General features: G+C 46.2%; 42 non-coding genes and 1 pseudogene across 42 annotated transcripts; all 43 read left to right on the top strand.

The window, feature by feature from the left end:
* Positions 1-173: 173 nt before the first annotated feature.
* LOC144069849 (5S ribosomal RNA) lies at positions 174-292 on the top strand. Its single transcript, XR_013298802.1, has one exon. It is a non-coding gene; the product is annotated as a 5S ribosomal RNA (ribosomal RNA).
* A 315-nt stretch (positions 293-607) lies between these two features.
* LOC144069568 (5S ribosomal RNA) lies at positions 608-726 on the top strand. The gene has a single exon (XR_013298623.1). It is a non-coding gene; the product is annotated as a 5S ribosomal RNA (ribosomal RNA).
* A 316-nt stretch (positions 727-1,042) lies between these two features.
* On the top strand, positions 1,043-1,161 carry LOC144069413 (5S ribosomal RNA). The gene has a single exon (XR_013298472.1). It is a non-coding gene; the product is annotated as a 5S ribosomal RNA (ribosomal RNA).
* A 316-nt stretch (positions 1,162-1,477) lies between these two features.
* LOC144070040 (5S ribosomal RNA) lies at positions 1,478-1,596 on the top strand. The gene has a single exon (XR_013298986.1). It is a non-coding gene; the product is annotated as a 5S ribosomal RNA (ribosomal RNA).
* A 316-nt stretch (positions 1,597-1,912) lies between these two features.
* LOC144070263 (5S ribosomal RNA) lies at positions 1,913-2,031 on the top strand. Its single transcript, XR_013299198.1, has one exon. It is a non-coding gene; the product is annotated as a 5S ribosomal RNA (ribosomal RNA).
* A 316-nt stretch (positions 2,032-2,347) lies between these two features.
* Positions 2,348-2,466, top strand: LOC144070132 (5S ribosomal RNA). Its single transcript, XR_013299073.1, has one exon. It is a non-coding gene; the product is annotated as a 5S ribosomal RNA (ribosomal RNA).
* Positions 2,467-2,782: 316 nt separating this feature from the next.
* LOC144069714 (5S ribosomal RNA) lies at positions 2,783-2,901 on the top strand (annotated as a pseudogene).
* A 315-nt stretch (positions 2,902-3,216) lies between these two features.
* Positions 3,217-3,335, top strand: LOC144069641 (5S ribosomal RNA). The gene has a single exon (XR_013298690.1). It is a non-coding gene; the product is annotated as a 5S ribosomal RNA (ribosomal RNA).
* Positions 3,336-3,651: 316 nt separating this feature from the next.
* On the top strand, positions 3,652-3,770 carry LOC144070012 (5S ribosomal RNA). The gene has a single exon (XR_013298958.1). It is a non-coding gene; the product is annotated as a 5S ribosomal RNA (ribosomal RNA).
* Positions 3,771-4,086: 316 nt separating this feature from the next.
* LOC144069862 (5S ribosomal RNA) lies at positions 4,087-4,205 on the top strand. Its single transcript, XR_013298813.1, has one exon. It is a non-coding gene; the product is annotated as a 5S ribosomal RNA (ribosomal RNA).
* A 316-nt stretch (positions 4,206-4,521) lies between these two features.
* On the top strand, positions 4,522-4,640 carry LOC144070209 (5S ribosomal RNA). The gene has a single exon (XR_013299146.1). It is a non-coding gene; the product is annotated as a 5S ribosomal RNA (ribosomal RNA).
* A 313-nt stretch (positions 4,641-4,953) lies between these two features.
* Positions 4,954-5,072, top strand: LOC144070051 (5S ribosomal RNA). The gene has a single exon (XR_013298997.1). It is a non-coding gene; the product is annotated as a 5S ribosomal RNA (ribosomal RNA).
* A 316-nt stretch (positions 5,073-5,388) lies between these two features.
* On the top strand, positions 5,389-5,507 carry LOC144069907 (5S ribosomal RNA). The gene has a single exon (XR_013298857.1). It is a non-coding gene; the product is annotated as a 5S ribosomal RNA (ribosomal RNA).
* A 316-nt stretch (positions 5,508-5,823) lies between these two features.
* On the top strand, positions 5,824-5,942 carry LOC144069922 (5S ribosomal RNA). The gene has a single exon (XR_013298871.1). It is a non-coding gene; the product is annotated as a 5S ribosomal RNA (ribosomal RNA).
* Positions 5,943-6,258: 316 nt separating this feature from the next.
* LOC144069661 (5S ribosomal RNA) lies at positions 6,259-6,377 on the top strand. Its single transcript, XR_013298709.1, has one exon. It is a non-coding gene; the product is annotated as a 5S ribosomal RNA (ribosomal RNA).
* Positions 6,378-6,693: 316 nt separating this feature from the next.
* LOC144070096 (5S ribosomal RNA) lies at positions 6,694-6,812 on the top strand. Its single transcript, XR_013299039.1, has one exon. It is a non-coding gene; the product is annotated as a 5S ribosomal RNA (ribosomal RNA).
* A 313-nt stretch (positions 6,813-7,125) lies between these two features.
* LOC144069951 (5S ribosomal RNA) lies at positions 7,126-7,244 on the top strand. The gene has a single exon (XR_013298900.1). It is a non-coding gene; the product is annotated as a 5S ribosomal RNA (ribosomal RNA).
* A 316-nt stretch (positions 7,245-7,560) lies between these two features.
* On the top strand, positions 7,561-7,679 carry LOC144069595 (5S ribosomal RNA). Its single transcript, XR_013298645.1, has one exon. It is a non-coding gene; the product is annotated as a 5S ribosomal RNA (ribosomal RNA).
* Positions 7,680-7,995: 316 nt separating this feature from the next.
* On the top strand, positions 7,996-8,114 carry LOC144069938 (5S ribosomal RNA). The gene has a single exon (XR_013298887.1). It is a non-coding gene; the product is annotated as a 5S ribosomal RNA (ribosomal RNA).
* Positions 8,115-8,430: 316 nt separating this feature from the next.
* LOC144070275 (5S ribosomal RNA) lies at positions 8,431-8,549 on the top strand. The gene has a single exon (XR_013299210.1). It is a non-coding gene; the product is annotated as a 5S ribosomal RNA (ribosomal RNA).
* Positions 8,550-8,865: 316 nt separating this feature from the next.
* LOC144070203 (5S ribosomal RNA) lies at positions 8,866-8,984 on the top strand. Its single transcript, XR_013299140.1, has one exon. It is a non-coding gene; the product is annotated as a 5S ribosomal RNA (ribosomal RNA).
* A 316-nt stretch (positions 8,985-9,300) lies between these two features.
* On the top strand, positions 9,301-9,419 carry LOC144069414 (5S ribosomal RNA). The gene has a single exon (XR_013298473.1). It is a non-coding gene; the product is annotated as a 5S ribosomal RNA (ribosomal RNA).
* A 309-nt stretch (positions 9,420-9,728) lies between these two features.
* LOC144070118 (5S ribosomal RNA) lies at positions 9,729-9,847 on the top strand. Its single transcript, XR_013299060.1, has one exon. It is a non-coding gene; the product is annotated as a 5S ribosomal RNA (ribosomal RNA).
* Positions 9,848-10,163: 316 nt separating this feature from the next.
* LOC144069875 (5S ribosomal RNA) lies at positions 10,164-10,282 on the top strand. The gene has a single exon (XR_013298826.1). It is a non-coding gene; the product is annotated as a 5S ribosomal RNA (ribosomal RNA).
* A 316-nt stretch (positions 10,283-10,598) lies between these two features.
* On the top strand, positions 10,599-10,717 carry LOC144069946 (5S ribosomal RNA). Its single transcript, XR_013298895.1, has one exon. It is a non-coding gene; the product is annotated as a 5S ribosomal RNA (ribosomal RNA).
* A 316-nt stretch (positions 10,718-11,033) lies between these two features.
* On the top strand, positions 11,034-11,152 carry LOC144069996 (5S ribosomal RNA). Its single transcript, XR_013298942.1, has one exon. It is a non-coding gene; the product is annotated as a 5S ribosomal RNA (ribosomal RNA).
* A 313-nt stretch (positions 11,153-11,465) lies between these two features.
* LOC144069974 (5S ribosomal RNA) lies at positions 11,466-11,584 on the top strand. The gene has a single exon (XR_013298921.1). It is a non-coding gene; the product is annotated as a 5S ribosomal RNA (ribosomal RNA).
* Positions 11,585-11,900: 316 nt separating this feature from the next.
* On the top strand, positions 11,901-12,018 carry LOC144069417 (5S ribosomal RNA). The gene has a single exon (XR_013298476.1). It is a non-coding gene; the product is annotated as a 5S ribosomal RNA (ribosomal RNA).
* Positions 12,019-12,334: 316 nt separating this feature from the next.
* Positions 12,335-12,453, top strand: LOC144069645 (5S ribosomal RNA). The gene has a single exon (XR_013298693.1). It is a non-coding gene; the product is annotated as a 5S ribosomal RNA (ribosomal RNA).
* Positions 12,454-12,766: 313 nt separating this feature from the next.
* LOC144069555 (5S ribosomal RNA) lies at positions 12,767-12,885 on the top strand. Its single transcript, XR_013298610.1, has one exon. It is a non-coding gene; the product is annotated as a 5S ribosomal RNA (ribosomal RNA).
* Positions 12,886-13,201: 316 nt separating this feature from the next.
* On the top strand, positions 13,202-13,320 carry LOC144070217 (5S ribosomal RNA). Its single transcript, XR_013299154.1, has one exon. It is a non-coding gene; the product is annotated as a 5S ribosomal RNA (ribosomal RNA).
* Positions 13,321-13,636: 316 nt separating this feature from the next.
* LOC144069535 (5S ribosomal RNA) lies at positions 13,637-13,755 on the top strand. The gene has a single exon (XR_013298592.1). It is a non-coding gene; the product is annotated as a 5S ribosomal RNA (ribosomal RNA).
* A 316-nt stretch (positions 13,756-14,071) lies between these two features.
* LOC144069457 (5S ribosomal RNA) lies at positions 14,072-14,190 on the top strand. Its single transcript, XR_013298516.1, has one exon. It is a non-coding gene; the product is annotated as a 5S ribosomal RNA (ribosomal RNA).
* Positions 14,191-14,506: 316 nt separating this feature from the next.
* Positions 14,507-14,625, top strand: LOC144069886 (5S ribosomal RNA). Its single transcript, XR_013298837.1, has one exon. It is a non-coding gene; the product is annotated as a 5S ribosomal RNA (ribosomal RNA).
* A 316-nt stretch (positions 14,626-14,941) lies between these two features.
* On the top strand, positions 14,942-15,060 carry LOC144069667 (5S ribosomal RNA). Its single transcript, XR_013298715.1, has one exon. It is a non-coding gene; the product is annotated as a 5S ribosomal RNA (ribosomal RNA).
* Positions 15,061-15,376: 316 nt separating this feature from the next.
* Positions 15,377-15,495, top strand: LOC144069704 (5S ribosomal RNA). Its single transcript, XR_013298734.1, has one exon. It is a non-coding gene; the product is annotated as a 5S ribosomal RNA (ribosomal RNA).
* Positions 15,496-15,811: 316 nt separating this feature from the next.
* On the top strand, positions 15,812-15,930 carry LOC144069898 (5S ribosomal RNA). Its single transcript, XR_013298848.1, has one exon. It is a non-coding gene; the product is annotated as a 5S ribosomal RNA (ribosomal RNA).
* Positions 15,931-16,246: 316 nt separating this feature from the next.
* Positions 16,247-16,365, top strand: LOC144069458 (5S ribosomal RNA). Its single transcript, XR_013298517.1, has one exon. It is a non-coding gene; the product is annotated as a 5S ribosomal RNA (ribosomal RNA).
* A 316-nt stretch (positions 16,366-16,681) lies between these two features.
* LOC144069909 (5S ribosomal RNA) lies at positions 16,682-16,800 on the top strand. The gene has a single exon (XR_013298859.1). It is a non-coding gene; the product is annotated as a 5S ribosomal RNA (ribosomal RNA).
* A 316-nt stretch (positions 16,801-17,116) lies between these two features.
* On the top strand, positions 17,117-17,235 carry LOC144069668 (5S ribosomal RNA). The gene has a single exon (XR_013298716.1). It is a non-coding gene; the product is annotated as a 5S ribosomal RNA (ribosomal RNA).
* Positions 17,236-17,551: 316 nt separating this feature from the next.
* Positions 17,552-17,670, top strand: LOC144069921 (5S ribosomal RNA). Its single transcript, XR_013298870.1, has one exon. It is a non-coding gene; the product is annotated as a 5S ribosomal RNA (ribosomal RNA).
* A 316-nt stretch (positions 17,671-17,986) lies between these two features.
* On the top strand, positions 17,987-18,105 carry LOC144070013 (5S ribosomal RNA). The gene has a single exon (XR_013298959.1). It is a non-coding gene; the product is annotated as a 5S ribosomal RNA (ribosomal RNA).
* A 316-nt stretch (positions 18,106-18,421) lies between these two features.
* LOC144069932 (5S ribosomal RNA) lies at positions 18,422-18,540 on the top strand. Its single transcript, XR_013298881.1, has one exon. It is a non-coding gene; the product is annotated as a 5S ribosomal RNA (ribosomal RNA).
* Positions 18,541-18,835: the final 295 nt, after the last annotated feature.

The following is an 18,835-nucleotide window of genomic DNA, read 5'->3' on the forward strand; positions in this document are numbered from 1 at the left end:
AGTAATAAAGCAAAAGAAGAGCAAGCGGCAACAAAGTCGACTCCTTTAACGAAGGCTTCTCCAAAGAGGACCCCTCACCCTCCACACCCGATCCAAATATCCAAATACACGATCCACATGCAAGACTATGGACCGTTCGGATTTCCAAAGGGGATTTGTTCAGCGACAATGTTGCTCACGGCCATACTACCCTGAAAACGCCCGATCTCGTCTGATCTCGGAAGCTAAGCAGGGTTGGGCCTGGTTAGTACCTGGATGGGAGACCGCTTGGGAATACCAGGTGCTGTAAGCATCTTGTCAAAACCATTTTGGACATTTCATGGATGTTCATCTCCTTTTGACCTCCTAAATCATGAAAGACTTCCCTCCTCTGCACATCTCACAACATTTTATTGAAGCTCTCCTTCTGAGAATCTTCATTCCCGTAGTTGTACAAGTAATAAAGCAAAAGAAGAGCAAGCAGCAACAAAGTCGACTCCTTTAACGAAGGGTTCTCCAAAGAGGACCCCTCACCCTCACACCCGATCCAAATATCCAAATACACGATCCACATGCAAGACTATGGACCGTTCGGATTTCCAAAGGGGATTTGTTCAGCGACAATGTTGCTCACAGCCATACTACCCTGAAAACGCCCGATCCCGTCTGCTCCCGGGAGCTAAGCAGGGTTGGGCCTGGTTAGTACCTGGATGGGAGACCGCTTGGGAATACCAGGTGCTGTAAGCATCTTGTCAAAACCATTTTCGACCTTTCATGGATGTTCATCTCCTTTTGACCTCCTAAATCATGAAAGACTTCCCTCCTCTGCACATCTCACAACATTTTATTGAAGCTCTCCTTCTGATAATCTTCATTCCCGTAGTTGTAGAAGTAATAAAGCAAAAGAAGAGCAAGCGGCAACAAAGTCGACTCCTTTAACGAAGGGTTCTCCAAAGAGGACCCCTCACCCTCCACACCCGATCCAAATATCCAAATACACGATCCACATGCAAGACTATGGACCGTTCGGATTTCCAAAGGGGATTTGTTCAGCGACAATGTTGCTCACGGCCATACTACCCTGAAAACGCCCGATCTCGTCTGATCTTGGAAGCTAAGCAGGGTTGGGCCTGGTTAGTACCTGGATGGGAGACCGCTTGGGAATACCAGGTGCTATAAGCATCTTGTAAAAACCATTTTCGACATTTCATGGATGTTCATCTCCTTTTGACCTCCTAAATCATGAAAGACTTCCCTCCTCTGCACATCTCACAACATTTTATTGAAGCTCTCCTTCTGATAATCTTCATTCCCGTGGTTGTAGAAGTAATAAAGCAAAAGAAGAGCAAGCGGCAACAAAGTCGACTCCTTTAACGAAGGGTTCTCCAAAGAGGACCCCTCACCCTCCACACCCGATCCAAATATCCAAATACACGATCCACATTCAAGACTATGGACCGTTCGGATTTCCAAAGGGGATTTGTTCAGCGACAATGTTGCTCACGGCCATACTACCCTGAAAACGCCCGATCTCGTCTGATCTCGGAAGCTAAGCAGGGTTGGGCCTGGTTAGTACCTGGATGGGAGACCGCTTGGGAATACCAGGTGCTGTAAACATCTTGTCAAAACCATTTTCGACCTTTCATGGATGTTCATCTCCTTTTGACCTCCTAAATCATGAAAGACTTCCCTCCTCTGCACATCTCACAACATTTTATTGAAGCTCTCCTTCTGATAATCTTCATTCCCTTAGTTGTAGAAGTAATAAAGCAAAAGAAGAGCAAGCGGCAACAAAGTCGACTCCTTTAACGAAGGGTTCTCCAAAGAGGACCCCTCACCCTCCACACCCGATCCAAATATCCAAATACACGATCCACATGCAAGACTATGGACCGTTCGGATTTCCAAAGGGGATTTGTTCAGCGACAATGTCGCTCACGGCCATACTACCCTGAAAACGCCCGATCTCGTCTGGTCTCGGAAGCTAAGCATGGTTGGGCCTGGTTAGTACCTGGATGGGAGACCGCTTGGGAATACCAGGTGCTGTAAGCATCTTGTCAAAACCATTTTCGACATTTCATGGATGTTCATCTCCTTTTGACCTCCTAAATCATGAAAGACTTCCCTCCTCTGCACATCTCACAACATTTTATTGAAGCTCTCCTTCTGATAATCTTCATTCCCGTAGTTGTAGAAGTAATAAAGCAAAAGAAGAGCAAGCGGCAACAAAGTCGACTCCTTTAACGAAGGGTTCTCCAAAGAGGACCCCTCACCCTCCACACCCGATCCAAATATCCAAATACACGATCCACATGCAAGACTATGGACCGTTCGGATTTCCAAAGGGGATTTGTTCAGCGACAATGTTGCTCACGGCCATACTACCCTGAAAACGCCCGATCTCGTCTGATCTCGGAAGCTAAGCAGGTTTGGGCCTGGTTAGTACCTGGATGGGAGACCGCTTGGGAATACCAGGTGCTGTAAGCATCTTGTCAAAACCATTTTCGACATTTCATGGATGTTCATCTCCTTTTGACCTCCTAAATCATGAAAGACTTCCCTCCTCTGCACATCTCACAACATTTTATTGAAGCTCTCCTTCTGATAATCTTCATTCCTGTGGTTGTAGAAGTAATAAAGCAAAAGAAGAGCAAGCGGCAACAAAGTCGACTCCTTTAACGAAGGGTTCTCCAAAGAGGACCCCTCACCCTCCACACCCGATCCAAATATCCAAATACACGATCCACATGCAAGACTATGGACCGTTCGGATTTCCAAAGGGGATTTGTTCAGCGACAATGTTGCTCACGGCCATACTACCCTGAAAACGCCCGATCTCGTCTGCTCCCGGAAGCTAAGCAGGGTTGGGCCTGGTTAGTACCTGGATTGGAGACCGCTTGGGAATACCAGGTGCTGTAAGCATCTTGTCAAAACCATTTTGGACATTTCATGGATGTTCATCTCCTTTTGACCTCCTAAATCATGAAAGACTTCCCTCCTCTGCACATCTCACAACATTTTATTGAAGCTCTCCTTCTGAGAATCTTCATTCCCGTAGTTGTACAAGTAATAAAGCAAAAGAAGAGCAAGCAGCAACAAAGTCGACTCCTTTAACGAAGGGTTCTCCAAAGAGGACCCCTCACCCTCACACCCGATCCAAATATCCAAATACACGATCCACATGCAAGACTATGGACCGTTCGGATTTCCAAAGGGGATTTGTTCAGCGACAATGTTGCTCACGGCCATACTACCCTGAAAACGCCCGATCTCGTCTGCTCCCGGGAGCTAAGCAGGGTTGGGCCTGGTTAGTACCTGGATGGGAGACCGCTTGGGAATACCAGGTGCTGTAAGCATCTTGTCAAAACCATTTTCGACCTTTCATGGATGTTCATCTCCTTTTGACCTCCTAAATCATGAAAGACTTCCCTCCTCTGCACATCTCACAACATTTTATTGAAGCTCTCCTTCTGATAATCTTCATTCCCGTAGTTGTAGAAGTAATAAAGCAAAAGAAGAGCAAGCGGCAACAAAGTCGACTCCTTTAACGAAGGGTTCTCCAAAGAGGACCCCTCACCCTCCACACCCGATCCAAATATCCAAATACACGATCCACATGCAAGACTATGGACCGTTCGAATTTCCAAAGGGGATTTGTTCAGCGAAAATGTTGCTCACGGCCATACTACCCTGAAAACGCCCGATCTCGTCTGATCTCGGAAGCTAAGCTGGGTTGGGCCTGGTTAGTACCTGGATGGGAGACCGCTTGGGAATACCAGGTGCTGTAAGCATCTTGTCATAACCATTTTCGACATTTCATGGATGTTCATCTCCTTTTGACCTCCTAAATCATGAAAGACTTCCCTCCTCTGCACATCTCACAACATTTTATTGAAGCTCTCCTTCTGATAATCTTCATTCCCGTAGTTGTAGAAGTAATAAAGCAAAAGAAGAGCATGCGGCAACAAAGTCGACTCCTTTAACGAAGGGTTCTCCAAAGAGGACCCCTCACCCTCCACACCCGATCCAAATATCCAAATACACGATCCACATGCAAGACTATGGACCGTTCGGATTTCCAAAGGGGATTTGTTCAGCGGCAATGTTGCTCACGGCCATACTACCCTGAAAACGCCCGATCTCGTCTGATCTCGGAAGCTAAGCAGGGTTGGGCCTGGTTAGTACCTGGATGGGAGACCGCTTGGGAATACCAGGTGCTGTAAGCATCTTGTCAAAACCATTTTCGACATTTCATGGATGTTCATCTCCTTTTGACCTCCTAAATCATGAAAGACTTCCCTCCTCTGCACATCTCACAACATTTTATTGAAGCTCTCCTTCTGATAATCTTCATTCCCGTAGTTGTAGAAGTAATAAAGCAAAAGAAGAGCATGCGGCAACAAAGTCGACTCCTTTAACGAAGGGTTCTCCAAAGAGGACCCCTCACCCTCCACACCCGATCCAAATATCCAAATACACGATCCACATGCAAGACTATGGACCGTTCGGATTTCCAAAGGGGATTTGTTCAGCGGCAATGTTGCTCACGGCCATACTACCCTGAAAACGCCCGATCTCGTCTGATCTCGGAAGCTAAGCAGGGTTGGGCCTGGTTAGTACCTGGATGGGAGACCGCTTGGGATTACCAGGTGCTGTAAGCATCTTGTCAAAACCATTTTCGACATTTCATGGATGTTCATCTCCTTTTGACCTCCTAAATCATGAAAGACTTCCCTCCTCTGCACATCTCACAACATTTTATTGAAGCTCTCCTGATAATCTTCATTCCCGTGGTTGTAGAAGTAATAAAGCAAAAGAAGAGCAAGCGGCAACAAAGTCGACTCCTTTAACGAAGGGTTCTCCAAAGAGGACCCCTCACCCTCCACACCCGATCCAAATATCCAAATATACGATCCACATGCAAGACTATGGACCGTTCGAATTTCCAAAGGGGATTTGTTCAGCGACAATGTTGCTCACGGACATACTACCCTGAAAACGCCCGATCTCATCTGATCTCGGAAGCTAAGCAGGGTTGGGCCTGGTTAGTACCTGGATGGGAGACCGCTTGGGAATACCAGGTGCTGTAAGCATCTTGTCAAAACCATTTTCGACCTTTCATGGATGTTCATCTCCTTTTGACCTCCTAAATCATGAAAGACTTCCCTCCTCTGCACATCTCACAACATTTTATTGAAGCTCTCCTTCTGATAATCTTCATTCCCTTAGTTGTAGAAGTAATAAAGCAAAAGAAGAGCAAGCGGCAACAAAGTCGACTCCTTTAACGAAGGGTTCTCCAAAGAGGACCCCTCACCCTCCACACCCGATCCAAATATCCAAATACACGATCCACATGCAAGACTATGGACCGTTCGGATTTCCACAGGGGATTTGTTCAGCGACAATGTTGCTCACGGCCATACTACCCTGAAAACGCCCGATCTCGTCTGATCTCGGAAGCTAAGCAGGGTTGGGCCTGATTAGTACCTGGATGGGAGACCGCTTGGGAATACCAGGTGCTGTAAGCATCTTGTCAAAACCATTTTCGACATTTCATGGATGTTCATCTCCTTTTGACCTCCTAAATCATGAAAGACTTCCCTCCTCTGCACATCTCACAACATTTTATTGAAGCTCTCCTTCTGATAATCTTCATTCCCGTGGTTGTAGAAGTAATAAAGCAAAAGAAGAGCAAGCGGCAACAAAGTCGACTCCTTTAACGAAGGGTTCTCCAAAGAGGACCCCTCACCCTCCACACCCGATCCAAATATCCAAATACACGATCCACATGCAAGACTATGGACCGTTCGGATTTCCAAAGGGGATTTGTTCAGCGACAATGTTGCTCACGGCCATACTACCCTGAAAACGCCCGATCTCGTCTGATCTCGGAAGCTAAGCAGGGTCGGGCCTGGTTAGTACCTGGATGGGAGACCGCTTGGGAATACCAGGTGCTGTAAGCATCTTGTCAAAACCATTTTCGACCTTTCATGGATGTTCATCTCCTTTTGACCTCCTAAATCATGAAAGACTTCCCTCCTCTGCACATCTCACAACATTTTATTGAAGCTCTCCTTCTGATAATCTTCATTCCCTTAGTTGTAGAAGTAATAAAGCAAAAGAAGAGCAAGCGGCAACAAAGTCGACTCCTTTAACGAAGGGTTCTCCAAAGAGGACCCCTCACCCTCCACACCCGATCCAAATATCCAAATACACGATCCACATGCAAGACTATGGACCGTTCGGATTTCCAAAGGGGATTTGTTCAGCGATAATGTCGCTCACGGCCATACTACCCTGAAAACGCCCGATCTCGTCTGGTCTCGGAAGCTAAGCATGGTTGGGCCTGGTTAGTACCTGGATGGGAGACCGCTTGGGAATACAAGGTGCTGTAAGCATCTTGTCAAAACCATTTTCGACCTTTCATGGATGTTCATCTCCTTTTGACCTCCTAAATCATGAAAGACTTCCCTCCTCTGCACATCTCACAACATTTTATTGAAGCTCTCCTTCTGATAATCTTCATTCCCGTGGTTGTAGAAGTAATAAAGCAAAAGAAGAGCAAGCGGCAACAAAGTCGACTCCTTTAACGAAGGGTTCTCCAAAGAGGACCCCTCACCCTCCACACCCGATCAAAATATCCAAATACACGATCCACATGCAAGACTATGGACCGTTCGAATTTCCAAAGGGGATTTGTTCAGCGACAATGTTGCTCACGGCCATACTACCCTGAAAATGCCCGATCTCGTCTGATCTCGGAAGTTAAGCAGGGTTGGGCCTGGTTAGTACCTGGATGGGAGACCGCTTGGGAATACCAGGAGCTGTTAGCATCTTGTCAAAACCGTTTTCGACCTTTCATGGATGTTCATCTCCTTTTGACCTCCTAAATCATGAAAGACTTCCCTCCTCTGCACATCTCACAACATTTTATTGAAGCTCTCCTGATAATCTTCATTCCCGTAGTTGTAGAAGTAATAAAGCAAAAGAAGAGCAAGCGGCAACAAAGTCGACTCCTTTAACGAAGGGTTCTCCAAAGAGGACCCCTCACCCTCCACACCCGATCCAAATATCCAAATACACGATCCACATGCAAGACTATGGACCGTTCGGATTTCCAAAGGGGATTTGTTCAGCGACAATGTTGCTCACGGCCATACTACCCTGAAAACGCCCGATCTCGTCTGATCTCGGAAGCTAAGCAGGGTTGGGCCTGGTTAGTACCTGAATGGGAGACCGCTTGGGAATACCAGGTGCTGTAAGCATCTTGTCAAAACCATTTTCGACATTTCATGGATGTTCATCTCCTTTTGACCTCCTAAATCATGAAAGACTTCCCTCCTCTGCACATCTCACAACATTTTATTGAAGCTCTCCTTCTGATAATCTTCATTCCCGTAGTTGTAGAAGTAATAAAGCAAAAGAAGAGCAAGCGGCAACAAAGTCGACTCCTTTAACGAAGGGTTCTCCAAAGAGGACCCCTCACCCTCCACACCCGATCCAAATATCCAAATACACGATCCACATGCAAGACTATGGACCGTTCGGATTTCCAAAGGGGATTTGTTCAGTGACAATGTTGCTCACGGCCATTCTACCCTGAAAACGCCCGATCTCGTCTGATCTCGGAATCTAAGCAGGGTTGGGCCTGGTTAGTACCTGGATGGGAGACTGCTTGGGAATACCAGGTGCTGTAAGCATCTTGTCAAAACCATTTTCGACCTTTCATGGATGTTCATCTCCTTTTGACCTCCTAAATCATGATAGACTTCCCTCCTCTGCACATCTCACAACATTTTATTGAAGCTCTCCTTCTGATAATCTTCATTCCCGTAGTTGTAGAAGTAATAAAGCAAAAGAAGAGCAAGCGGCAACAAAGTCGACTCCTTTAACGAAGGGTTCTCCAAAGAGGACCCCTCACCCTCCACACCCGATCCAAATATCCAAATACACGATCCACATGCAAGACGATGGACCTTTCGGATTTCCAAAGGGGATTTGTTCAGCGACAATGTTGCTCACGGCCATACTACCCTGAAAACGCCCGATCTCGTCTGATCTCGGAAGCTAAGCAGGGTTGGGCCTGGTAAGTACCTGGATGGGAGACCGCTTGGGAATACCAGGTGCTGTAAGCATCTTGTCAAAACCATTTTCGACATTTCATGGATGTTCATCTCCTTTTGACCTCCTAAATCATGAAAGACTTCCCTCCTCTGCACATCTCACAACATTTTATTGAAGCTCTCCTTCTGATAATCTTCATTCCCGTAGTTGTAGAAGTAATAAAGCAAAAGAAGAGCAAGCGGCAACAAAGTCGACTCCTTTAACGAAGGGTTCTCCAAAGAGGACCCCTCACCCTCCACACCCGATCCAAATATCCAAATACACCATCCACATGCAAGACTATGGACCGTTCGGATTTCCAAAGGGGATTTGTTCAGCGACAATGTTGCTCACGGCCATTCTACCCTGAAAACGCCCGATCTCGTCTGATCTCAGAAGCTAAGCAGGGTTGGGCCTGGTTAGTACCTGGATGGGAGACCGCTTGGGAATACCAGGTGCTGTAAGCATCTTGTCAAAACCATTTTCGACCTTTCATGGATGTTCATCTCCTTTTGACCTCCTAAATCATGATAGACTTCCCTCCTCTGCACATCTCACAACATTTTATTGAAGCTCTCCTTCTGATAATCTTCATTCCCGTAGTTGTAGAAGTAATAAAGCAAAAGAAGAGCAAGCGGCAACAAAGTCGACTCCTTTAACGAAGGGTTCTCCAAAGAGGACCCCTCACCCTCCACACCCGATCCAAATATCCAAATACACGATCCACATGCAAGACTATGGACCGTTCGGATTTCCAAAGGGGATTTGTTCAGCGATAATGTTGCTCACGGCCATACTACCCTGAAAACGCCTGATCTCGTCTGATCTCGGGAGCTAAGCAGGGTTGGGCCTGGTTAGTACCTGGATGGGAGACCGCTTGGGAATACCAGGTGCTGTAAGCATCTTGTCAAAACCATTTTCGACATTTCATGGATGTTCATCTCCTTTTGACCTCCTAAATCATGAAAGACTTCCCTCCTCTGCACATCTCACAACATTTTATTGAAGCTCTCCTTCTGATAATCTTCATTCCCGTAGTTGTAGAAGTAATAAAGCAAAAGAAGAGCAAGCGGCAACAAAGTCGACTCCTTTAACGAAGGGTTCTCCAAAGAGGACCCCTCACCCTCCACACCCGATCCAAATATCCAAATACACGATCCACATGCAAGACTATGGACCGTTCGGATTTCCAAAGGGGATTTGTTCAGCGACAATGTTGCTCACGGCCATACTACCCTGAAAACGCCCGATCTCGTCTGATCTCAGGAGCTAAGCAGGGTTGGGCCTGGTTAGTACCTGGATGGGAGACCGCTTGGGAATACCAGGTGCTGTAAGCATCTTGTCAAAACCATTTTCGACATTTCATGGATGTTCATCTCCTTTTGACCTCCTAAATCATGAAAGACTTCCCTCCTCTGCACATCTCACAACATTTTATTGAAGCTCTCCTTCTGATAATCTTCATTCCCGTAGTTGTAGAAGTAATAAAGCAAAAGAAGAGCAAGCGGCAACAAAGTCGACTCCTTTAACGAAGGGTTCTCCACACCTCACCCTCCACACCCGATCAAATTATCCAAATACACGATCCACATTCAAGACTATGGACCGTTCGGATTTCCAAAGGGGATTTGTTCAGCGACAATGTTGCTCACGGCCATACTACCCTGAAAACGCCCGATCTCGTCTGATCTCGGAAGCTAAGCAGGGTTGGGCCTGGTTAGTACCTGGATGGGAGACCGCTTGGGAATACCAGGTGATGTAAGCATCTTGTCAAAACCATTTTCGACATTTCATGGATGTTCATCTCCTTTTGACCTCCTAAATCATGAAAGACTTCCCTCCTCTGCACATCTCACAACATTTTATTGAAGCTCTCCTTCTGATAATCTTCATTCCCGTAGTTGTAGAAGTAATAAAGCAAAAGAAGAGCAAGCGGCAACAAAGTCGACTCCTTTAACGAAGGGTTCTCCAAAGAGGACCCCTCACCCTCCACACCCGATCCAAATATCCAAATACACGATCCACATGCCAGACTATGGACCGTTCGGATTTCCAAAGGGGATTTGTTCAGCGACAATGTTGCTCACGGCCATACTACCCTGAAAACGCCCGATCTCGTCTGATCTCGGAAGCTAAGCAGGGTTGGGCCTGGTTAGTACCTGGATGGGAGACCGCTTGGGAATACCAGGTGCTGTAAGCAGCTTGTCAAAACCATTTTCGACATTTCATGGATGTTCATCTCCTTTTGACCTCCTAAATCATGAAAGACTTCCCTCCTCTGCACATCTCACAACATTTTATTGAAGCTCTCCTTCTGATAATCTTCATTCCCGTAGTTGTAGAAGTAATAAAGCAAAAGAAGAGCAAGCGGCAACAAAGTCGACTCCTTTAACGAAGGGTTCTCCAAAGAGGACCCCTCACCCTCCACACCCGATCCAAATATCCAAATACACGATCCACATGCAAGACTATGGACCGTTCGGATTTCCAAAGGGGATTTGTTCAGCGAAAATGTTGCTCATGGCCATACTACCCTGAAAACGCCCGATCTCGTCTGATCTCGGAAGCTAAGCAGGGTTGGGCCTGGTTAGTACCTGGATGGGAGACCGCTTGGGAATACCAGGTGCTGTAAGCATCTTGTCATAACCATTTTCGACATTTCATGGATGTTCATCTCCTTTTGACGTCCTAAATCATGAAAGACTTCCCTCCTCTGCACATCTCACAACATTTTATTGAAGCTCTCCTTCTGATAATCTTCATTCCCGTAGTTGTAGAAGTAATAAAGCAAAAGAAGAGCAAGCGGCAACAAAGTCGACTCCTTTAACAAAGGGTTCTCCAAAGAGGACCCCTCACCTTCCACACCCGATCCAAATATCCAAATACACGATCCACATGCAAGACTATGGACCGTTCGGATTTCCAAAGGGGATTTGTTCAGCGACAATGTTTCTCACGGCCATACTACCCTGAAAACGCCCGATCTCGTCTGATCTCGGAAGCTAAGCAGGGTTGGGCCTGGTTAGTACCTGGATGGGAGACCGCTTGGGAATACCAGGTGCTGTAAGCATCTTGTCAAAACCATTTTCGACATTTCATGGATGTTCATCTCCTTTTGACCTAAATCATGAAAGACTTCCCTCCTCTGCACATCTCACAACATTTTATTGAAGCTCTCCTTCTGATAATCTTCATTCCCGTAGTTGTAGAAGTAATAAAGCAAAAGAAGAGCAAGCGGCAACAAAGTCGACTCCTTTAACGAAGGGTTCCCCAAAGAGGACCCCTCACCCTCCACACCCGATCCAAATATCCAAATACACGATCCACATGCAAGACTATGGACCGTTCGGATTTCCAAAGGGGATTTGTTCAGCGAAAAAGTTGCTCACGGCCATACTACCCTGAAAACGCCCGATCTCGTCTGATCTCGGAAGCTAAGCAGGGTTTGGCCTGGTTAGTACCTGGATGGGAGACCGCTTGGGAATACCAGGTGCTGTAAGCATCTTGTCAAAACCATTTTGAACATTTCATGGATGTTCATCTCCTTTTGACCTCCTAAATCATGAAAGACTTCCCTCCTCTGCACATCTCACAACATTTTATTGAAGCTCTCCTTCTGATAATCTTCATTCCCGTAGTTGTAGAAGTAATAAAGCAAAAGAAGAGCAAGCGGCAACAAAGTCGACTCCTTTAACGAAGGGTTCTCCAAAGAGGAACCCTCACCCTCCACACCCGATCCAAATATCCAAATACACGATCCACATGCAAGACTATGGACCGTTCAGATTTCCAAATGGGATTTGTTCAACGACAATGTTGCTCACGGCCATACTACCCTGAAAACGCCGATCTCGTCTGATCTCGGAAGCTAAGCAGGGTTGGGCCTGGTTAGTACCTGGATGGGAGACCGCTTGGGAATACCAGGTGCTGTAAGCATCTTGTCAAAACCATTTTCGACATTTCATGGATGTTCATCTCCTTTTGACCTCCTAAATCATGAAAGACTTCCCTCCTCTGCACATCTCACAACATTTTATTGAAGCTCTCCTTCTGATAATCTTCATTCCCTTAGTTGTAGAAGTAATAAAGCAAAAGAAGAGCAAGCGGCAACAAAGTCGACTCCTTTAACGAAGGGTTCTCCAAAGAGGACCCCTCACCCTCCACACCCGATCCAAATATCCAAATACACGATCCACATGCAAGACTATGGACCGTTCGGATTTCCAAAGGGGATTTGTTCAGCGACAATGTTGCTCACGGCCATACTACCCTGAAAACGCCCGATCTCGTCTGATCTCGGAAGCTAAGCAGGGTTGGGCCTGGTTAGTACCTGGATGGGAGACCGCTTGGGAATACCAGGTGCAACAAGCATCTTGTGTAAACCATTTTGGACATTTCATGGATGTTCATCTCCTTTTGACCTCCTAAATCATGAAAGACTTCCCTCCTCTGCACATCTCACAACATTTTATTGAAGCTCTCCTGATAATCTTCATTCCCGTAGTTGTAGAAGTAATAAAGCAAAAGAAGAGCAAGCGGCAACAAAGTCGACTCCTTTAACGAAGGGTTGTCCAAAGAGGACCCCTCACCCTCCACACCCGATCCAAATATCCAAATACACGATCCACATGCAAGACTATGGACCGTTCGGATTTCCAAAGGGGATTTGTTCAGCGACAATGTTGCTCACGGCCATACTACCCTGAAAACGCCCGTTCTCGTCTGATCTCGGAAGCTAAGCAGGTTTGGGCCTGGTTAGTACCTGGATGGGGGACCGCTTGGGAATACCAGGTGCTGTAAGCATCTTGTCAAAACCATTTTCGACCTTTCATGGATGTTCATCTCCTTTTGACCTCCTAAATCATGAAAGACTTCCCTCCTCTGCACATCTCACAACATTTTATTGAAGCTCTCCTTCTGATAATCTTCATTCCCGTAGTTGTAGAAGTAATAAAGCAAAAGAAGAGCAAGCGGCAACAAAGTCGACTCCTTTAACGAAGGGTTCTCCAAAGAGGACCCCTCACCCTCCACACCCGATCCAAATATCCAAATACACGATCCACATGCAAGACTATGGACCGTTCGGATTTCCAAAGGGGATTTGTTCAGCGACAATGTTGCTCACGGCCATACTACCCTGAAAACGCCCGATCTCGTTTGATCTCGGAAGCTAAGCAGGTTTGGGCCTGGTTAGTACCTGGATGGGAGACCGCTTGGGAATACCAGGTGCTGTAAGCATCTTGTCAAAACCATTTTCGACATTTCATGGATGTTCATCTCCTTTTGACCTCCTAAATCATGAAAGACTTCCCTCCTCTGCACATCTCACAACATTTTATTGAAGCTCTCCTTCTGATAATCTTCATTCCCGTAGTTGTAGAAGTAATAAAGCAAAAGAAGAGCAAGCGGCAACAAAGTCGACTCCTTTAACGAAGGGTTCTCCAAAGAGGACCCCTCACCCTCCACACCCGATCCAAATATCCAAATACACGATCCACATGCAAGACGATGGACCGTTCGGATTTCCAAAGGGGATTTGTTCAGCGATAATGTTGCTCACGGCCATACTACCCTGAAAACGCCCGATCTCGTCTCATCTCGGAAGCTAAGCAGGGTTGGGCCTGGTAAGTACCTGGATGGGAGACCGCTTGGGAATACCAGGTGCTGTAAGCATCTTGTCAAAACCATTTTCGACATTTCATGGATGTTCATCTCCTTTTGACCTCCTAAATCATGAAAGACTTCCCTCCTCTGCACATCTCACAACATTTTATTGAAGCTCTCCTTCTGATAATCTTCATTCCCTTAGTTGTAGAAGTAATAAAGCAAAAGAAGAGCAAGCGGCAACAAAGTCGACTCCTTTAACGAAGGGTTCTCCAAAGAGGACCCCTCACCCTCCACACCCGATCCAAATATCCAAATACACGATCCACATGCAAGACTATGGACCGTTTGGATTTCCAAAGGGGATTTGTTCAGCGACAATGTTGCTCACGGCCATACTACCCTGAAAACGCCCGATCTCGTCTGATCTCGGAAGCTAAGCAGGGTTGGGCCTGGTTATTACCTGGAGGGGAGACCGCTTGGGAATACCAGGTGCTGTAAGCATCTTGTCAAAACAATTTTCGACATTTCATGGATGTTCATCTCCTTATGACCTAAAAAATCATGAAAGACTTCCCTCCTCTGCACATCTCACAACATTTTATTGAAGCTCTCCTTCTGATAATCTTCATTCCCGTAGTTGTAGAAGTAATAAAGCAAAAGAAGAGCAAGCGGCAACAAAGTCGACTCCTTTAACGAAGGGTTCTCCAAAGAGGACCCCTCACCCTCCACACCCGATCCAAATATCCAAATACACGATCCACATTCAAGACTATGGACCGTTCGGATTTCCAAAGGGGATTTGTTCAGCGACAATGTTGCTCACGGCCATACTACCCTGAAAACGCCCGATCTCGTCTGATCTCGGAAGCTAAGCAGGGTTGGGCCTGGTTAGTACCTGGATGGGAGACCGCTTGGGAATACCAGGTGCTGTAAGCATCTTGTCAAAACCATTTTCGACATTTCATGGATGTTCATCTCCTTATGACCTAAAAAATCATGAAAGACTTCCCTCCTCTGCACATCTCACAACATTTTTTTGAAGCTCTCCTTCTGATAATCTTCATTCCCGTAGTTGTAGAAGTAATAAAGCAAAAGAAGAGCAAGCGGCAACAAAGTCGACTCCTTTAACGAAGGGTTCTCCAAAGAGGACCCCTCACCCTCCACACCCGATCCAAATATCCAAATACACGATCCACATGCAAGACTATGGACCGTTTGGATTTCCAAAGGGGATTTGTTCAGCGACAATGTTGCTCACGGCCATACTACCCTGAAAACGCCCGATCTTGTCTGATCTCGGAAGCTAAGCAGGGTTGGGCCTGGTTATTACCTGGAGGGGAGACCGCTTGGGAATACCAGGTGCTGTAAGCATCTTGTCAAAACAATTTTCGACATTTCATGGATGTTCATCTCCTTATGACCTAAAAAATCATGAAAGACTTCCCTCCTCTGCACATCTCACAACATTTTATTGAAGCTCTCCTTCTGATAATCTTCATTCCCGTAGTTGTAGAAGTAATAAAGCAAAAGAAGAGCAAGCGGCAACAAAGTCGACTCCTTTAACGAAGGGTTCTCCAAAGAGGACCCCTCACCCTCCACACCCGATCCAAATATCCAAATACACGATCCACATGCAAGACTATGGACCGTTCGGATTTCCAAAGGGGATTTGTTCAGCGACAATGTTGCTCACGGCCATACTACCCTGAAAACGCCCGATCTCGTCTGATCTCGGAAGCTAAGCAGGGTTGGGCCTGGTTAGTACCAGGATGGGAGACCGCTTGGGAATACCAGGTGCTGTAAGCATCTTGTCAAAACCATTTTCGACATTTCATGGATGTTCATCTCCTTATGACCTAAAAAATCATGAAAGACTTCCCTCCTCTGCACATCTCACAACATTTTTTTGAAGCTCTCCTTCTGATAATCTTCATTCCCGTAGTTGTAGAAGTAATAAAGCAAAAGAAGAGCAAGCGGCAACAAAGTCGACTCCTTTAACGAAGGGTTCTCCAAAGAGGACCCCTCACCCTCCACACCCGATCCAAATATCCAAATACACGATCCACATTCAAGACTATGGACCGTTCGGATTTCCAAAGGGGATTTGTTCAGCGACAATGTTGCTCACGGCCATACTACCCTGAAAACGCCCGATCTCGTCTGATCTCGGAAGCTAAGCAGGGTTGGGCCTGGTTAGTACCTGGATGGGAGACCGCTTGGGAATACCAGGTGCTGTAAGCATCTTGTCAAAACCATTTTCGACATTTCATGGATGTTCATCTCCTTTTGACCTCCTAAATCATGAAAGACTTCCCTCCTCTGCACATCTCACAACATTTTATTGAAGCTCTCCTTCTGATAATCTTCATTCCCGTAGTTGTAGAAGTAATAAAGCAAAAGAAGAGCAAGCGGCAACAAAGTCGACTCCTTTAACGAAGGGTTCTCCAAAGAGGACCCCTCACCCTCCACACCCGATCCAAATATCCAAATACACGATCCACATGCAAGACTATGGACCGTTTGGATTTCCAAAGGGGATTTGTTCAGCGACAATGTTGCTCACGGCCATACTACCCTGAAAACGCCCGATCTCGTCTGATCTCGGAAGCTAAGCAGGGTTGGGCCTGGTTATTACCTGGAGGGGAGACCGCTTGGGAATACCAGGTGCTGTAAGCATCTTGTCAAAACAATTTTCGACATTTCATGGATGTTCATCTCCTTATGACCTAAAAAATCATGAAAGACTTCCCTCCTCTGCACATCTCACAACATTTTATTGAAGCTCTCCTTCTGATAATCTTCATTCCCGTAGTTGTAGAAGTAATAAAGCAAAAGAAGAGCAAGCGGCAACAAAGTCGACTCCTTTAACGAAGGGTTCTCCAAAGAGGACCCCTCACCCTCCACACCCGATCCAAATATCCAAATACACGATCCACATTCAAGACTATGGACCGTTCGGATTTCCAAAGGGGATTTGTTCAGCGACAATGTTGCTCACGGCCATACTACCCTGAAAACGCCCGATCTCGTCTGATCTCGGAAGCTAAGCAGGGTTGGGCCTGGTTAGTACCTGGATGGGAGACCGCTTGGGAATACCAGGTGCTGTAAGCATCTTGTCAAAACCATTTTCGACATTTCATGGATGTTCATCTCCTTATGACCTAAAAAATCATGAAAGACTTCCCTCCTCTGCACATCTCACAACATTTTTTTGAAGCTCTCCTTCTGATAATCTTCATTCCCGTAGTTGTAGAAGTAATAAAGCAAAAGAAGAGCAAGCGGCAACAAAGTCGACTCCTTTAACGAAGGGTTCTCCAAAGAGGACCCCTCACCCTCCACACCCGATCCAAATATCCAAATACACGATCCACATGCAAGACTATGGACCGTTTGGATTTCCAAAGGGGATTTGTTCAGCGACAATGTTGCTCACGGCCATACTACCCTGAAAACGCCCGATCTTGTCTGATCTCGGAAGCTAAGCAGGGTTGGGCCTGGTTATTACCTGGAGGGGAGACCGCTTGGGAATACCAGGTGCTGTAAGCATCTTGTCAAAACAATTTTCGACATTTCATGGATGTTCATCTCCTTATGACCTAAAAAATCATGAAAGACTTCCCTCCTCTGCACATCTCACAACATTTTATTGAAGCTCTCCTTCTGATAATCTTCATTCCCGTAGTTGTAGAAGTAATAAAGCAAAAGAAGAGCAAGCGGCAACAAAGTCGACTCCTTTAACGAAGGGTTCTCCAAAGAGGACCCCTCACCCTCCACACCCGATCCAAATATCCAAATACACGATCCACATTCAAGACTATGGACCGTTCGGATTTCCAAAGGGGATTTGTTCAGCGACAATGTTGCTCACGGCCATACTACCCTGAAAACGCCCGATCTCGTCTGATCTCGGAAGCTAAGCAGGGTTGGGCCTGGTTAGTACCTGGATGGGAGACCGCTTGGGAATACCAGGTGCTGTAAGCATCTTGTCAAAACCATTTTCGACATTTGATGGATGTTCATCTCCTTTTGACCTCCTAAATCATGAAAGACTTCCCTCCTCTGCACATCTCACAACATTTTATTGAAGCTCTCCTTCTGATAATCTTCATTCCCGTAGTTGTAGAAGTAATAAAGCAAAAGAAGAGCAAGCGGCAACAAAGTCGACTCCTTTAACGAAGGGTTCTCCAAAGAGGACCCCTCACCCTCCACACCCGATCCAAATATCCAAATACACGATCCACATGCAAGACTATGGACCGTTCGGATTTCCAAAGGGGATTTGTTCAGCGGCAATGTTGCTCACGGCCATACTACCCTGAAAACGCCCGATCTCGTCTGATCTCGGAAGCTAAGCAGGGTTGGGCCTGGTTAGTACCTGGATGGGAGACTGCTTGGGAATACCAGGTGCTGTAAGCATCTTGTCAAAATCATTTTCGACCTTTCATGGATGTTCATCTCCTTTTGACCTCCTAAATCATGATAGACTTCCCTCCTCTGCACATCTCACAACATTTTATTGAAGCTCTCCTTCTGATAATCTTCATTCCCGTAGTTGTAGAAGTAATAAAGCAAAAGAAGAGCAAGCGGCAACAAAGTCGACTCCTTTAACGAAGGGTTCTCCAAAGAGGACCCCTCACCCTCCACACCCAATCCAAATATCCAAATACACGATCCACATGCAAGACTATGGACCGTTCGGATTTCCAAAGGGGATTTGTTCAGCGACAATGTTGCTCACGGCCATACTACCCTGAAAACGCCCGATCTCGTCTGATCTCGGAAGCTAAGCAGGGTTGGGCCTGGTTAGTACCTGGATGGGAGACCGCTTGGGAATACCAGGTGCTGTAAGCATCTTGTCAAAACCATTTTCGACCTTTCATGGATGTTCATCTCCTTTTGACCTCTTAAATCATGAAAGACTTCCCTCCTCTGCACATCTCACAACATTTTATTGAAGCTCTCCTTCTGATAATCTTCATTCCCGTAGTTGTAGAAGTAATAAAGCAAAAGAAGAGCAAGCGGCAACAAAGTCGACTCCTTTAACGAAGGGTTCTCCAAAGAGGACCCCTCACCCTCCACACCCGATCCAAATATCCAAATACACGATCCACATGCAAGACTATGGACCGTTCGGATTTCCAAAGGG

The sequence above is a fragment of the Stigmatopora argus genome, chromosome 24 (assembly GCF_051989625.1).
Source record: "Stigmatopora argus isolate UIUO_Sarg chromosome 24, RoL_Sarg_1.0, whole genome shotgun sequence".
NCBI lineage: Eukaryota > Metazoa > Chordata > Actinopteri > Syngnathiformes > Syngnathidae > Stigmatopora > Stigmatopora argus.